The sequence below is a fragment of the Diabrotica undecimpunctata genome, chromosome 7 (assembly GCF_040954645.1).
Source record: "Diabrotica undecimpunctata isolate CICGRU chromosome 7, icDiaUnde3, whole genome shotgun sequence".
NCBI lineage: Eukaryota > Metazoa > Arthropoda > Insecta > Coleoptera > Chrysomelidae > Diabrotica > Diabrotica undecimpunctata.
In genome coordinates, this window is record NC_092809.1 from 73,505,825 (window position 1) to 73,523,460 (window position 17,636).

General features: G+C 31.9%; 1 long non-coding RNA gene across 1 annotated transcript in view; it reads left to right on the top strand.

The window, feature by feature from the left end:
* LOC140446821 (uncharacterized) overlaps positions 1-16,170 on the top strand; it is a 42,685-nt gene extending 26,515 nt beyond the window's left edge. The window contains exon 2 of the long non-coding RNA XR_011951507.1: positions 15,853-16,170. This is a non-coding gene — a long non-coding RNA (uncharacterized lncRNA). The remainder of the gene's footprint in view (positions 1-15,852) is intronic.
* Positions 16,171-17,636: the final 1,466 nt, after the last annotated feature.

Below are 17,636 nucleotides of genomic sequence, written 5' to 3' on the forward strand. Positions count from 1 at the left end.
CAAAGATTCGTCTTAATGTCTACTAAAAAATTATTCAAAGTAGGAATATTTTTTTGTAAATAAAATAAATGAACTTTTCTTCGAATCGATTGTTTCACAGTATCGTCTATATCAATGTTTTTATACTTGTTGACGTTTTAGGTACTTCTGTAATACTTTCACTCTTTCGTTGCTTTAAAACTCAATAAATAGTTGCTTCTCTAACTCCGGTCATATCTGAACACTAGACACTATACTTCTAAGAGTAAAACCTACTCCTACTTGTAAATGTTTGTGTACAAGAGCATCATGTACATTTAATACTACTACAACACAACCTGTTAATGTTTACTAAAATGATTCACAATCTGCAAAACAGCTTCTGTCGCTTGGAAATTTTAATCTTTCCTAAAAAAGTTGAGGACTTAGAAATAGACTCTCTCCTTGTTGAAAATTGTAAAAATTTTGTATATGTAAAGATTACGTATCTATATCATTTGTTGATTAAAATGACTATAAAATTTAAGACAAGAATTAAAATAAATTGGTATGATTTAAAATTTTAGATAAAACCCAAAAATTTTCAGAACAATGCTGAATATTTTATTTAAGAAAATTAAGAAAATCTCCGTCACGGTTTTACGATGTTATATTGGGTTTTATTCCACGTGCAATAAATTTATGTTATCAATCATTTTCAAATGTACTATAATGTAGGTTTTCCTGATCTAGAATCCATTGGCTTTATGTTTTGTTGTCCACTATCTTTTGTTTTTTCCTAAGATTCTGTATATTATTATGCCCTACTCCATATTATTTTGCCAAATTTTTATACATTTCTTCACTTTTTACCTGCTTGAAAATGTTCGTTTTATTTCACAGCTAACATTGTGTATTTGTTTACGTGAAATTTTTACCTACAGTACATTCAATCAACTTACACCTCTAAACGATTAATGGAATTCGCAGAAAACTTTCGTTGTAGTAAAAGGCACGGTAAACTGCACTGGAGTTCTCCATAATCTTTTCAATGACTTACTTTACAATATTTTTGTCTGTACTATCAGCGTTAATTTGTATACAATGAGGAGCAAAAATTTAAATGGGATTTTAAATATTATTGTTTATTTGGCTAATAATGACTGTATAAATATAATGGTTAACCTGCAGTACAATTATTTTGTAAATAATATTGTAATAGTATACTAACTGATTATTGAAATTTATAAATCATCATCATCGTCACTAAATTCACTACCGCTAGCGTTATGTAAATCTATAATTACTGGATTAATTTCACTAATTTTATTTTCCCGGATCCACCACTCTTCTAATAATTTTTCAGATTTATTTACAGTTTTGGCCCATATTTCTAGAGTTGCAGTTTTAAGAGCTTCTTGCTACATTTCCCTAACTGCATCATCACTGTATCCACTGCATCCAATGTGATTATCATAATATGTTTTACATATAACCCAGATGTGTTCGATGGGATTGAACGGCGGTAACCGTAGTACTTGATGTCCATCGCTTGATACAATTTGGTCAACTATATAAACTGTTGGTTTTTCATTACGTTTCGAAATTTCTAGTAACTCTTATTTGAAGGCGTATTCCGGAAAATTGCTACTATTTTTAACTAATCAATTTTTTATGCTCGGTACGTTCCACGACTGTTTTGGTTGTTTTCCAAAATCTCCGAATGGTAAGGTGCATTATTTAAAACTATAACTGATGGTTTACGCAGACTAGGTAACAGTTTCTCCTAAAGCCATTTAACAAACATCTGCATTCATGTCTTCATGATAATCAGCAGATTTTGATTTTGAAGAAAAAATCAAATCTTACGTGTAATCGCAGACGTCTCAAAAACGGTACACTCTAACAGACATATGGTCAATCTAACCACTACTATTTAAATTGACAATATTATGTTCTAGGTTACTTTGAAGAATTTTTTGACACAAATTAATAGTGATATTTTAGTACTTTGTATATCTACTTTGAATATAAATTATCGTTAGCTCGGTAGTATTTGTTTCATAAAAAAATTGTTAATCAAGTAGGTGAAAGAAATTGATGTTAAATAAAATTGTGGAAGAATACTGTTTATTAAAAAGAAATGAAACAAAATATGCAAAACTAGGAACAACGGGTTAAGGACACATATATTTATTTTATACCTAAAATTTAGTAAAGTGTTAAACATTATGGAAAACACCAGTGCAGTTTACCGTGCCTTTAACTACAACGAAAGGTTGTCTGCGAATTCCGTTATTCGTTTAAAGGTGTAAGTTGGTTGAATGTACTGTACAGTACTCTCACTTAAAATGGTAGGTATAAATCTGTACGCAGTTGCATCTGATAAAACGCGGTAGTTGGATTAGGAAGTAATGAATCAGACGCGGGCGTTGGATGCCGTAATTATACAAATAATTTTGTGTATACAAGAACGGTGATCCCAAATTAATATCGCGTTACAATTTTTGATTCGACTTATGTTGCTTTTTACTTGTTACAGAGCTTCCTCATTATGATAGCTGTCCTTGTGGCCTCAACTATGGCTGATATAGTCAAAGGAAGCTATCAAGGTTATACTCCAGGTGTGCATGCCAGATTTACAGCGACCATAACTATTGAAGATCAATATCATCAACTTTACCAATGAGACAGTCCCAGAATTCATCGTATTGGGGAAACAGTCACTAATTGAATATTATATTTTAAACAAAAGATGTTTATTTTATTTTCAAAAATACCAAAATTCACAAACGATATTCCTGATTCTCCACATTATCTAAAGAACTCTTCTTAAGTTTAACTTCATCTTAATTTTTTGTTCGCGCCATTATTTACTACGTATTAATACAAAACTTCAAAGATCTAATTAAAGTGTTTTTTTTCTTTTCTTGTGGTCATGAGTTTGTTGTTTAATGGGCCTTAAGTAAGTCGTTTCATCGTTTTTGGTGATCTTCTGACTGATCGTCTTATATGATCATCGTTCCATTGTACTCTTCTCTTTTTTACTTAGTACTTTATGTTCTCCACTTTGTCTCTTCTTCGTATACCTGTACTTCTAGCTCTGTCTTATAGTGTCTTACCATCGGTTTTTTTAAGGGTGTTAATCTCTGCTGTTTCCATCAATATTTTTATTATCGCTATGTCAGGTCATGTTTCTCACGTCACGGGAAATGATTGTACGAAGACGACATTTAGTGGAATTTGCAACTAAAGTTGTGTAGTTTTAAAAAACGTACTTATACAATCAAAAAAGCACCTTTGAAAATTGTATATCGTTTGTAATGTGCTAGTTTAAATTCAGCTGGTTTTAGGCATATTTCAAATGCCTGGTATTTGTTGCCAAAACTCGAAATTCCTTACTATAGGTTTTAAAGATTAGGCTCTAACAATAAAAATTTTATGGTGATCGGTGAAGGAAGTGATAAATTTGATTGATTTCATGAGAATTGAGGAAAAAATGGCAAAAACTGCGAAATGTTTATTTATTTAACAGCTTTATAAAACCTGACTTCACTTGCGACAATATCCAAAAATTGTATAGGAAAGCAGCACTCTTCAGACCTAATACACATTTTGATTTTATCGATAAGACACTATAATCAAAAGATATCAAATTTTTACCATCGAGTTGATACAAAATTTAGTTCAAATAAGCGGTCGCTCCAAGCGTTGTTTTTGAAAGAACAGTTTAATCTACAGAAAAAGTGCCAATAAAGATTTTTGTTAAAATCAAATTCTTGGTAAATCGACGTTTTCTGTCCCCTTCCTACGAGAGGGGGTTTCAGGGCCCGGAGTTAGGAATAGCAAACAAAATTCAGCAAGAATGTACGAATTGTGTCAAGTTAGAGTAAAATGTTCTGAAATATTTGATTTTCGTTATTTCGATATTTCGTAAGCTATTAAACTATATCCAGGGATTTAATGATGATGATAGTGTGTCATAAAAATTAGTCCATTTGGCATATATTTTTTAGTGATTAGATTTTTAAATGATTTATGTTATATTTAAAATTAAAATTTGATTGTAAGAAATTTATATTATATATCCGGATTGCATATAAGTTTCTGATTTCTGATTCAGTAACAGTAGGTTGGTTATACTTACTGGAAGTTGCACATTACTTTTAACCAGATTTTCATAAAATGTAGCTTGGAGTGTTTTATTGTGTAAATATATTCTTGTATACCAGAATGAGTAGAATTCTTAGCAAGCTCGTTTACTATTTTATTACCTTTTACGGAGGTGTGACTTTTTACCCAAATAAATGTTACATCTTTCTTTTTCACATATCAGCTCACCTGTCTTATAGTTTAACTCAGTATAATTAAGTCCGATAAGAACTGACTTAGAGTCTGAGATGACCACCGCATCTTGCAAATCTTCGTACCAATCCAGAGCTTTCCCAATAGCAATAGGAAGTTTTATTTTAAATGATTTGTTATTGGAAGGAATGTACACTGCAGACCCTACCTTCCCATCGTTCAGTTTAGATCCATCTGTGTAAATTATAGTGTTATTGTTATTAGTATATTCACTCAATATGGAGTTCAACAACTTGTAATTTATTTGATGTGAATCTGAATATTTCGATAATATATTATTTGGATTTTTAAAGATCGTATCAAATTCTAATTTATAGAATCGTATACCAAAATTTGTTGATAATGTAAATCATTGATTTCCAGAAAGGTATCCACTAATGGTGGAGAATTTTTCATTTTTCAATAATTGTTTCACTCCAGTAAGCCACTTGTTCTGGCCCTTAATTATTTTAATACATATTTTGTTGCCAATAAATTTCTACGATTTTCTAATGGCATTTCATTACTTTCAGCAAGTAACGGAAAGCATGGGGTTGATTTCATAGCACCCAGAGTTAATATCAAAATTTTATAAACTGAATACGATTTATTTTTAGTAAATGTGTATTGCTTGCTGATCCGTATAACATATATCTGTTCTCCAAAATTGATCGCACCTAGGTCCTGTAAAACATCAATGCAACTTTGGGATCAGCACCCCATTTCCTGCAAGTGGCACATTATGGAAATCCTGTATGAAATATTTGGGACCATGTAACTAATTACTGTGGTTTTTAATACATAAAGTTCGGTTGCTAAAAATATTTACTATATTAGCGGATAAATTTGGGGACAACTCCAGTTCGCATAACTTTGAGTGCATTTCTGTTAAATTACCAGAATCGTAAGTGACTTTAAGGCCTATAAAAAAACATGTTAAATATTTCTTTTTTGAAAAATCTAGTTGGATATCTGTTATCAAGTCACTTATTACATCTAGTGTACCCAGACCAGATCGAAATCCATACTTACTGAATGCTTGGCAGAAGATTATAGTGTTTGACTGTCCAGTTAAGATGATTTTTGATAATTCTTTCTAATCCAGGGATTTAGCCACGGCATTTTAATTGAAGGTCATCTGGAGTATGTGTTTCTTGGACTGTAACGTCAATTTTGTTCTTTGTCAGGAGCTTGCTAAGATATTCGCTCTTGCTTCGGCTGATGCCTTCAACATTTATTTGGCATTACTCAGAATTTTAGACTGATTATCAAATATAAGCCGTTGTTTATTTGTTTTATGCTGTTGTTGACTGCAATTCACTACAAAGAGATCTAAACTTTTTATAAAAAAAATCATATACTGACAATGTACATTATAAAAGTAATTATAAAATAAGTTTTACTTACCTTTAATCGTGACTTCCCCCTTATACAAGGTCAACTTTTCTTCTCCTAATTTTAAGTCATTTCAATTCAATTCAGTACAGTCATTTTAGTTAGAACTCTCCCACTATTTTATTGCTATGGTTCATATGACCCTTTTTCCTAACTAACATTTTACTTTCTATTTGCAGACTAAACACTCATTAACATTGGAAGCCCATTAAAAACACCCATTACCTAGAAACATGTTTTATTGTGTCATCCTTTCCACGACACCTTCCAACCTCATTCCACACATAGTAGTTAATTAAATTTAGTACATTCTCTTAAATCAATTCCCATATCTCGTTCATATGATCACTTCAAATTCATTTTTTTTTTACCGTTTGACACTCCATTTTCAGCCTCGACTTTTTCACATCTCTACTAATACAACAAACAATATTTTGCTTTTCTTTTATTCCGTTTCTACAATATAAATATTTCTTCACCAATTTTTCAAGGTACTCTTTAATAGTCTTCGCTCTTTTACATTCTTCACTTCATACTCACAGTGTCTTGTTTTTATTGTGTATTAATAAAACAAGTAGTTGACGAGGACAGCATTTAATCAATATTAAATTGAAACCGTACAACTAACAGTAACAACTAAACTTCTAAGTCTACTGGCCGCCATGTCACAACAGCCCTTTTTGACATATTACCAACCTAAGGAATATTTGACACTAGCACGGGTACCAAAATACATAACATTTTCTCCTTTCGTACAAGAATTTATATTCGCATAAAAATCTAATCCTATGTTTACAAATCCAACCTTTAAGGTGTTTGCCTTATACGACTGCTACGTCGTACAAGCACCTCTGGTTGGTTTTGCACGGTTGGTTTTGGTTACCTGTGTCTGTAACTACCGTTTGTGGTACATTATTATCTAATAATGTACGGTGTGGACCAATCAACCTTCTCAGGTAATACACTTTTATTATTAGTAGCATCATCAGTTATATATGTGAATAGGATTTTCTATCTATAACATTTTCATTGTTCTCAACATATTTTCTTAAACTATTAACATTTTATATAACTTTTTATCTTCCACCTTAACTAAATATGTCACAGCACTTATGTGTTTTAAAATTTCTCCTACTTTCCACTTTTTACTACACAGTGGGCCTCAACTCCCCACTAACACTTTATCACCAGCCGAAAACAAGGGTACCTGCATATTTGACAATTTTGTTTAACTGTTTTTCTTTGGTTTCAACAAATCTAACCTTGTTTTCGGCTTGATTTTAAATCATTTCGTTTGGGCTAATACCTGAGCTTGCTGTCGTACTCCTAAAGGATAAATAAATACTCTCCATACAACTCCATAAAAAAATTTACAAGTTGTTGTTCTACTGACAAAGATGATTGGCTAGAAACATACTTATCTATTGCCTCTTTGACAATCTCAACATGCTTTTCCGCACTTCCATTGGATTGTGGGTGATAAGCTGGTGCCTTTAAGAGAGTAATACCATTTATGTGACAAAATTTATTAAACTCCAATGAGTTAAAAGGTGGACCACCATCACACACAATTACATGAGGTAAACCTATAACTGAAAATGTTTCAACTTTTCAACAGTTTGAGTCAAATTAGTGCCTTTTGATATTATGTGAATATCAGGCCATCTTGATTTACTATCCACTATGAGCATAACATGACTCCATGTTTCTTATAAAAATCAATGTGAACACTTGAGAACACATTTTTAGTCTTAGACCATGATATTAAATATTTTTCATGCTGTTTTCTATTTACCTGGCAAACGTGACATGAATTCACCATAACCTCAATTTTTGGTTGGAAGTTTGGCCACCAGATAATAGATCTAGCAAGCATTTTTGTACACACTATACCTATGTGATATTTAAGAAGAAGCTCCAAAATATCTTTGTCCCAGAGGCTTTAACTCTGGGACAACAACTTTTATACCTTTCATTAGAGAATTTTCTTCAATAGAACGTTCATTACATTTACTATAATATGCTTTAAATTCACTGCCAACTTTATTTGGCCAACCTGATTTGACATAATCTAATACTTTTTTTAGTACTGAATCTTTACTAGACATCTTCTGTCCTTATAATTCTTCTTCTTTAAGTTCCATCTTCTATCGAAGGTTGGAAATCATCACGGCTATGCGGACTCAGTTGACTGCCGCTCTAAAAAGTTCTGCACTACTGCATTCAAACCATTCACTTAAGTTCTTAAGCCAGGATATTCTTCGTCTTCCGACAGTTTGCTTTCCTCGGATTTTGCCTTGCATAATAAGTTGTAATAATGCGTATTTTTGCCCTCTCATCAAATGTCCTAAGTACTCAAGTTTTCGCCTTTTGATATTAAGACCTAAATAAATACAAAGAAATTCAGAGAAACATCAGAAAGAAAATTCGAGAGGCAAAAGAGAGGTGGCTCTCCGACAGATGCAAGAAAATAGAAGATCTGGATAAAAAGTATGATAGCTTTAATTTACACAAAAAATCAAAGAAACAACAGGTTCTAGAAAACGTACAAGAACGAATATCCTTAAAAGTGATACATCCAACATACAATTACATCCAACAACTATTTAATGATGAAAGAGAAGAACTGTCATTTGAAATCACCGAGGATACCGGACCACCAATATTAAGAGAAAAAGTCATCTATGCCATCAAAAACACAAAAGAGGGTGAAGCTACTGGACCAGATGATGTGCCAATCGAATTATTATGACTCATCGATGAAGATGTTATTGATGTAATGGTTGAACTCTTTAATCTAATATATCAGACTGCCACAATCCCCAGACAATGGCTGCAATCGACCTTTGTAGCAATTCCCAAAAAGCCAAGTGCAACAACCTGCTCAGATCACAGAACAATAGCTTTAGTGAGTCACACACTTAAAATATTTTTGAAAATAATTCACAGCAGAATTGTTAAAACTCTTGAATATGAAATTATTGACACACAATTTGGCTTTAGAAATGGCATTAGTACAAGAGATGCTTTGTTCGGCTTGAATGTGCTGGCTCAGAGATGCATGGACATGGATCAGGACATGTACTTATATTTTGAAGACTTTGAAAAGGCATTTGATAAGGTTCAACATAAAAAGCTTTTAGATATATTAAAAAGCAAAAATATTGACAGTCGTGATATGAAAATTATATCTAATTTATGTTGGAATCAAACTGCCAAGGTAAGAGTTGACAACCAGTACACCCAAAATATCAAAATACAGAGAGGAGCCGCCAGGGTTGCGTGCTGTCCCCACTACTTTTTAATGTCTACAGTGAAGCGGTATTTCAAAAAGCGCTCTTAGACTCGGAAGGTATATCTATCAATGGAGAAGTTTTGAATAACTTACGTTTTGCAGACGATACAGTAATAATGACGGATAACAACAATGATTTACAGAACCTAATGAACGCTGTCATGAGTACGGACTGAAGATGAATTTAAAGAAAACTAAATGCATGATCATGACTAAATCTGCACTATAAATACTTAGGAACATAGATAACATCAGATGTAGACCAAACCAAAGAAATTAGGACACGCATTGAAATAGCACGTGCATCATTCAATATTGAGACTTTTGTTTCTTGCCTTACTTTGTTCACCATAAAAAGATGCTCCATTCGTTCCAGGTATAACTCGAATTCTTCAGCTTTCCCGCCGAATGCTTCTATATTGCCGATTAACGCCATTTTCTATAAACTACCGTGTTCACCCTGCACAAACTATATTATCCTCGTCGCCAGAATGTTGTGTACTAATAGAACAAGTAGTTGACGAGAACACCATTTAATTAATATTAAATTAAAACTGTACAACTAAAAGTAATAACTAAACTTCTAAGTCTACTGGCCGCCATGTCACAACAGCCCTTCTTGACATATTACCAACCTAAGGAATATCTGACGCTAGCATGGGTACCAAAATATATAACAGTTTTCTCGATAATGTTTCATCTAAACGTTTCAATTTCATCATTAGTTAACAATTTATAAATTTATAATAATACATTCTCAAACCACAATTTAGTCCTCTTATCTTACTAAAAAATATTTTTATTGTAATTTATTCTTTTACCTTAATAAGAAATGCAAAAGTAAATAAACTCACAGAAATTAAAATGCTCCAAAAAACTAGAAAAAAAAGAATGGATATATAAAAACAAAACAGACAATACAAACGAAGAGAAAAATGAATCAAGGTATATTCAGAATAATAAGAAAAATACGAAAAAGAGAAGGAGAATTCAGAGCATAGCAAAAAACATTGGAACATAGAACGTGAGGGCGCTGCTGAAAATAGGAAAAATGAAAGAACAGGAATTCAGGAAAACAGATGCGGGGGACATGGAAAAATAGAAAAGAAAAATTATACAGTATGGCATGCAGGCGAAGAGAAACAGGGATATGGAGGAACAGCTTTTATGGTGATAGGGGAAATGAGACATAGAGTTATGGAATTCAAACACATAAGTAAAAACATATCATACATAAGAGTAAACAGCAAACAGGATGCAAGACAATGGATGAATCACTCCGGTGTAAGAGTTATACCGGAATGAATACCACAAGTTAAAAGAACCAAAGGCACACCTAAACTGAGGTGGAAACAAGTGGAAGAAGACTTAAAGAGTATGGAAATTAGAAATATAGAAAGTACAATCAAAGAGAAAGAAGAATGGAGAAAAAGTAGTGTAGAAAACAGCGAAGTCACACCAGAAACTTTAAAACCAGAACCAGAATGGGATGATCCATTCTTCGTCGATTCTTCCAAGCTTCGTCGGGAGCGCATAGCTTATATATATATATATATATATATATATATATATATATATATATATATATATATATATATATATATATATATACTTCGTTTTTTTCTAAGACTCAATATTTCGCCATTTATTTTATAGCTTCATCAGTAGTAAACTGTAAAACAATTAGAAACATTACAAACAAATGATTTAAAAAACACTCACAGAAATTAAAAGATTTCACAAATAAAACTAACTTTGAAGTATGTAAACTTCTGAATGTCAAGATTAAACTGTCCTAAGCACGTTCCCCACAGCAGTACGATAAAAAAATTAAAATTATTTCAAATGAACAAATAAAAACAACAATAAAATTAAAGAAACCTTAGAAAAATAATGTTTCTTTGATGAATTATTACGGTTAATTGTTATTAAGGTGAATGTTAGCTATTTTGAACATTTATAAATTTTGTTGAATACATTACAATATATGTTACTTAATTGTCCACTGTCTGTTTTATAATTTATTTTTGTGTTTATGTGATACATCTCAAGGCATAATCTACTTTTGTAGTTATCACTCTGTGCCAAAATGCGAGCTTTGTTAGAGTCAAGCATATGACCGGTATTTTCATAGTGCGCAACTACTGCACAAGTATTTTTTCCCAAGCGGCAATCACTTTTATGTTGTGTGATACGTTGTTTTAGCCATTGTGATGTTTGGCCAATGTAGCTATTTTGACATCCTAGACACGGTATTTCATAAACAACATTACTTTTATATAGGGTTGGTACTGGGTTCAGATCCAGGACCACTATATATACATATATATATATATATATATATATATATATATATATATATATATATATATATATATATATATATATATATATATATATTCTTTAACCTTCATCCTACACTTTGGCCTACAAAATTACCCTACACAGGCAACCAACTTCACAATTAATGTAATATCATTTGGTGGGACCATGAATTTATTCAATTATTTTTTTTCCTCTCTCCATCATTCTTATGTAAACATAATTATTATTGATATACGGTTGAATGGTCGAATAAATGAACTTTGATAAAATAAAGGCAGATATCGAGCACCGTTTTATTAATTAAATCTTGCCCAAGTACTTTCGCTCACTAGAGCATCTTCAGGGGCATTTCGTCAATTTTGGACTATCCAACAATCCCAGAATGTCATAAACATAAAATTAAACATAAAGTTGAACACAACACTATACTAAACAAGGACAAACAGTTTAAAATTATTTAAATTTGTCGAAGCTACATTCTTGTCGGCAACAGGAGAGAGAATGAATCATTGAGAGAATGAGAATCATTCTCTCTCCTGTTGCCGACCAGAATGTAGCTTTGACTTTTTTAAATAATTTTAAACTGTTTGTCCTTGTTTAGTGTAGTGTTATGTTTAACTGTATGTTTAATTTTATGTTTATGACATTCTGGGATTATTGGATAGCCCAAAATTGACGAAATGCCCCTGAAGATGCTCTAGTGAGCGAAAGTACTTGGTCAAGATTTAATTAATAAAACGGTGCTCGATATCTGCCTTTAGTTTATCAAAGTTCATAACTATTATTGACGTATAATAATTTACCTCTCGATCATATTATCAAACATATTTTGAACTTTTCTGGTTACGTCACTGCTCAAATGTAAGATCATGCAATAATTTAATTTAATCAATTAACTTGACTTTGTTAACTTATATACTTCACAATTAAATTTAACCACTAGGCCACAACGAAAAAGTTATTTAGCCTGAAATGGAATAAAACAATTTTTTGTCATCTCTTGTCAGTGTCATCTTTTACAATAGAGTTAACTTGGTAGTGCAGTATGTACAACGTACTTTGTCAGTTCTTATTTCTAGAGAAATTTGTTTTTTGAACCATTGTAACCATTGCAACCATTGGCTAACACCATTGTAACAGGTTCAACACAGAACCACTAACAGAATCTAAGCAATAGTACTTGTTTGTCCATAGTTCTTCTTCCAAATTTAGGCATTTGGTGGTCTGGTCCAATCAAACCGGTGGCCACAGCAAAATCTTTTAGAGATATTCCCGTACCATTTGTTGAGCGTTTACAAAAAATTATATGCCACCCCCTTTTGGGTCACATATTCAATTCGTAGCAAGATAATACGACATCAGACTTATCTACAAAGCCCCTATATTTGTTGTAATCTTTTACTACTGGTTTGCAATTAATTTCCCATCCTTTGTTTGATGTCACATCTTTTATTTTTCTCGTCACAGTGACATTTTCTTCAGGTTTTTGAAAATTGATTAGAAAATGAATGAGTTTCTTAACTATCCCTTGCAAAGCTAGCACGCAATCTTCACTAATTCTCTAGTTTTCAGTCACCTCTTTTCATTTTATTATTTGTGTTAAGTTCATTGAAAAAACCTTTTCTATCTTTTCGAGGTGTTTCACATGAGTAGATCTTGTCTTTTAGCAAGTCGCATTGTAACGCAACAGAATTAAAATAGTAGTTTTTGGAATAAACTTCATAATTTTTTCCAACCAAATTTCTTGCAAGGTCTTTTATTACTCTTGCACCGAGGTGTTGCTCCCTTACATCTTTTACTTTTTCGGTGTATATTTGGGACTGCAAAACATATCCTGAGTGATCATCACGTACCCATACCTTATAACCCCTTTTTCTGTGCTTCATTAGCATATATTGGCGTAAACTACTTCGTCCCTTAAACCATACCATCGATTCTTCTATTAATTGTTGCCTGCTAGGATAAAATGAACTTTTTTAAGTAGTTAAAAGTTCCTTTAGCAATGTCGTACTTTGTAGAGTTTATCATAATTGCCATTATCTTTATTAGTTTTTAATGAATGGTCATTTATATGAGGACGAGTAAGCAACTATGCACGTGTCACTCGAAATACATGAAGGAATAAACTGATTCCTGAGAGCAAAATTAGAAAACCAGAAATCTCTATAAGTGGTCAACTTTTCACTCCCATCAAAAGATTTCCCAAAAAACACTTTACTTCTTTAAATGTTGTGGGATTGTTGTTTTTGTGTGATGTAATTTTTTTGAACTAAGTATAAATTCGGTTGGAAAACAAGTGTATTCAACAGGTTTAAATCTCACTAAAAAAATAAAAGAAGAAATTAAGAGAAGTCATTAAAGTATTAGGAACATTTTGGTCCAACGTTTTTTTAGAAAGAACGAAGTTGATTGAGGGGTATTATTTGGGTCGATAATTCATTTTAACTCATCAAGAATAATAACTGATATCTCGTCTTCACCATCACAGTCAGTGTCATGCACACCGTCTTCATTGTCTGAAATATCATTTGCTCATCTAAAAAACCTGGCTTTAAAATCGGATACGTCAAATCTTTCCGATGGGATATTATTCTTCTCAAATTAAGATGTCTTTTCATTTTGGAATTTTGTAACAAAAATATACTTATTAGTTACCGATCGTAGTGGTACCTATTGGAACCACCAATCAAAATAATAAAATTTACTTATTTATCTACGCAGTTCATAAAGACCCAATAAGGTAATGCATAAATACTTCTATTTATCAACAAATTAACATAACACATATTATATTTTATAAGTAGAAGGATGTTTATTTACAACAATGAATAACCTCACTTTCATTCACTTGTGAGTGCGCCAAATGTATGATGTACACTATGCACAACTACTCCTAGAATTTTGTAATCGCGTGGTAGATGAGGAGGACAAGCAAGGAAAATACTCATGTACATAAATTTTTTTTTTACAATATCATACCTTAGGCTAGAGCTCAGAATTCGAATGATCAGATGTTACGTTTTCTCTGTTTGGCTGTATGGCTGTGAAAGTTGGACAATGGACTCTGAAACAGAAAAAAGAATAGATCTCTTTGAAATGTATATACAGACAAATGCTGAGAATTCCATGGATACACAAAGTTACTAATGGTGAGGTACTTCGACGCCTGAGTAAACAAAAAGAATTACTCAGCATAATCAAAGACAGAAAAATACAATACTTGGGTCATGTGTTGAAAGGTGAAAGATATGAATTACTCCAAATCATATTGGAAGGTAAAGTGCAGAGCAAAAGATCAGTTGGAAGACGCCAGAACTCGTGGCTGAAAGAACTGAGAAGACGGTTTGACCGGTCATCCACAGAAATCTTTCGTGCAGCAGTTTTCAAAGCTACAATTGCCATTTGGATCGCCAATTTTTAAAAGGAGACGGCGAAATAAGAAGAAAAAGGGGTAGGTGAAATACACGACGTATATATCGCTCTCAGTCTGGTAATCCCAACTACTCAAGCAGTAGAAAAAGCAGTAAAATTTGTTTCAAAGTAGTTCCACCGTGGAACCACTAAGTGACAAAGAGAAACAGACTCCGTGGCGCATTCTGGAAAAATTGTGATGTTAGCCTTATGTAAGGGATAGCAGCTAACGTGACAAATTCAGTAGATCTGGGGAAAAAAGTGAAAACAGTGAAAAAAAGAAAGTGATAATTTCTCGTTTTAACTTAATTTTTTCTACCAAACTTGGTACGTATGAATTAGGTATAACAGGTTCTTTTAAAAGCTGCAAAAATTAAAGGGTGTACCATTTAAAATAGATAAGTTGGAGGTGATTCCGATAAAATCGTAAAGTAGTAATAAAAAATATGGCGTCAGATCTGGTATGTGTCATTGTACTTGCATGTAAAAAACCGAGCCAAACAAAAAGAAGTGGGAGATATACGAATCAATAAAAATGAAAACAAAAAACACAAAAGCGATCAATACCAAAAAAGATACAAGGAACCTAAAAAAATATGTTTTATTCTGATTTAAATAATAATAAATATAACACCATAAAACAACTGTTAAAGTTGTAACATATCTCAGCTTTGCCTTTCTCGACAATAACACCAAAGATACAGCCATGGTTCCAAATATAACATTATTTATATATAAACATATATATATATATATATATATATATATATATATATATATATATATATATAATAATGATTGTTACGCAAGTTTTAATTGCCCAAACTTACTCCGCAAAAATATAAATTAAAATTCCATATCCAAAAACTGAATTAAATATAAATTCCCTTGGATTGAACGTAGCTTTTGGTGTATCATCCGCTATCACTAACCAAATATTAATGTATGCAATACCATAATGTTATAAAACCGCCTAATTTTTCTCTGCAATAAATCACCTATCGATAGTAAAAATATATACACCTCATTTTCTAGCTATTTTGGGTGTTATCGTGATGCTTTTGTGTGGCACTGTAATATTTACTAGTTTTTATGTCACTAAAGTTGAGTTTTACTTGTTACAGAGCTTCTTAATTGTGTTAGCTGTCCTTTTGGCCTTAGCTATGGCTGATCAATCCAGAGGAAGCTATGCAGGGTCACGTGTTATTGGTGTTCCAGGTCTAGCTTACAGATTTAAAGTGAATAATAAAGATGGTAGAGAATATGTTGATGAGTTTAGTCGTTATTACCGTCAACGCCGTCATTACTAAAAATACAGGCTAATAATTTAACGTATTGAGAAATGGTGACTAATTAATTATTATATTTTAAACAAAAAATGTTTATTTTTTTTACCATAAATATTTACCATAAATAAACTTATTTTTCATCCTTGTCATTAATTACAACGTTTTAATACAAAACTTCAGGAGCTGATTGAAACTATAACAAGTTATTTTAATTTTTAATACTGAGTTTATGTGAATATGACACATCTGCAAAATCTTACTAGCTATCTATAGCAAACTTGAGGGTAATTGTAGGTTCCATATATATGTGTACACCACATAGTTCTATTAATCTTTAGGTCAAACTCCCTATGATGGTATTGAGACAGAATTGAAGCCGGCTAGAGGGCGCTATATTTTGGCGGGAAAAAAAGCAAGAAAGGCAAGAATTTGAAAATTACACGACTGCATATAAGAAAATTTTAAAAGATCTCATTTAGGTTAGCTTTTTTTATGATTTTTATCATAGAATATTGAAGTTTCGGACTAGCTTTATCAACTTAAAACTTGGTAATACGCAAAACGGTTATTTTATGACAAAACAGACAAAAAAAGATACCTATCCTGCGGGTTTGCGGGAAAACGAGAAAAATAAATTGTTGAGCATTGAACTGAGTTTATTAGTCTAATTTATTAATTTTATTTAGTACAAAATTGTTTTAACAATTAGTTTATTAAAGTCTTTATTTACATTTAATTTATCTTACACTATAATTATATAGTTTATTTACAACATTTATTACAATTTCTATTCCCGACAATACACCCGTTACATTTTAAAACTCGGCTCGATATTATTATTCAGACTGGCTCCCACAATGAGAATTACTCTATATATATATATATATATATATATATATATATATATATATATATATATATATATATATATATATATTAACCGTTGTTCTGGAATCCCGGCGACCTGTCATGACCCTTCTAGAATGGCATGGAAAGAAGACCAATTTTATATCGGCTCGCAGAACCTACGAGAGAATTCTTGTTTAGAATAATTACATGTTTACAGGTTAAATATGAGTCATATTTATCGTATTAGCATTGAATGTGGATATTGGTTATGTGTATTATGTATTGTCATAATGTAAGTGTATTCACAAAACAATTTACTTTTTAAAAAAAAAAATGACTGAATAAGATATATTAATTTAGTTGATGCCTTTTTCTTGGGACGCTCCGTAAGATCAACCAGGAAACATAATAAGAAATCAAATTGATTACGTAATGATGAACAAGAGATTCCGTAATGTATGCCTATTTTTTAAAGTTACTTCGGTGCTGACGTATCATCATCATCATCATCATCATCACGTAGCGCTACAACCCTGGGTGGGTCTTGGCTGACTGTACAACTTTTTCCAATTTGTTCGGTCTTCCATCAACCTAGGGTCAAAATGGAATGTTCATTTTGTGCTGACGTATCGTCAGATCATATTCCTGGTATAGATAAATTTAGGTTTAGATTTAAAAAGGTTACAAAAAAAATACACAGTGTGAAAAGATAGAGTTGTTGGAACAAAAACACGATACATTTAATATGCATACAAAGGTTAAACAAAGAG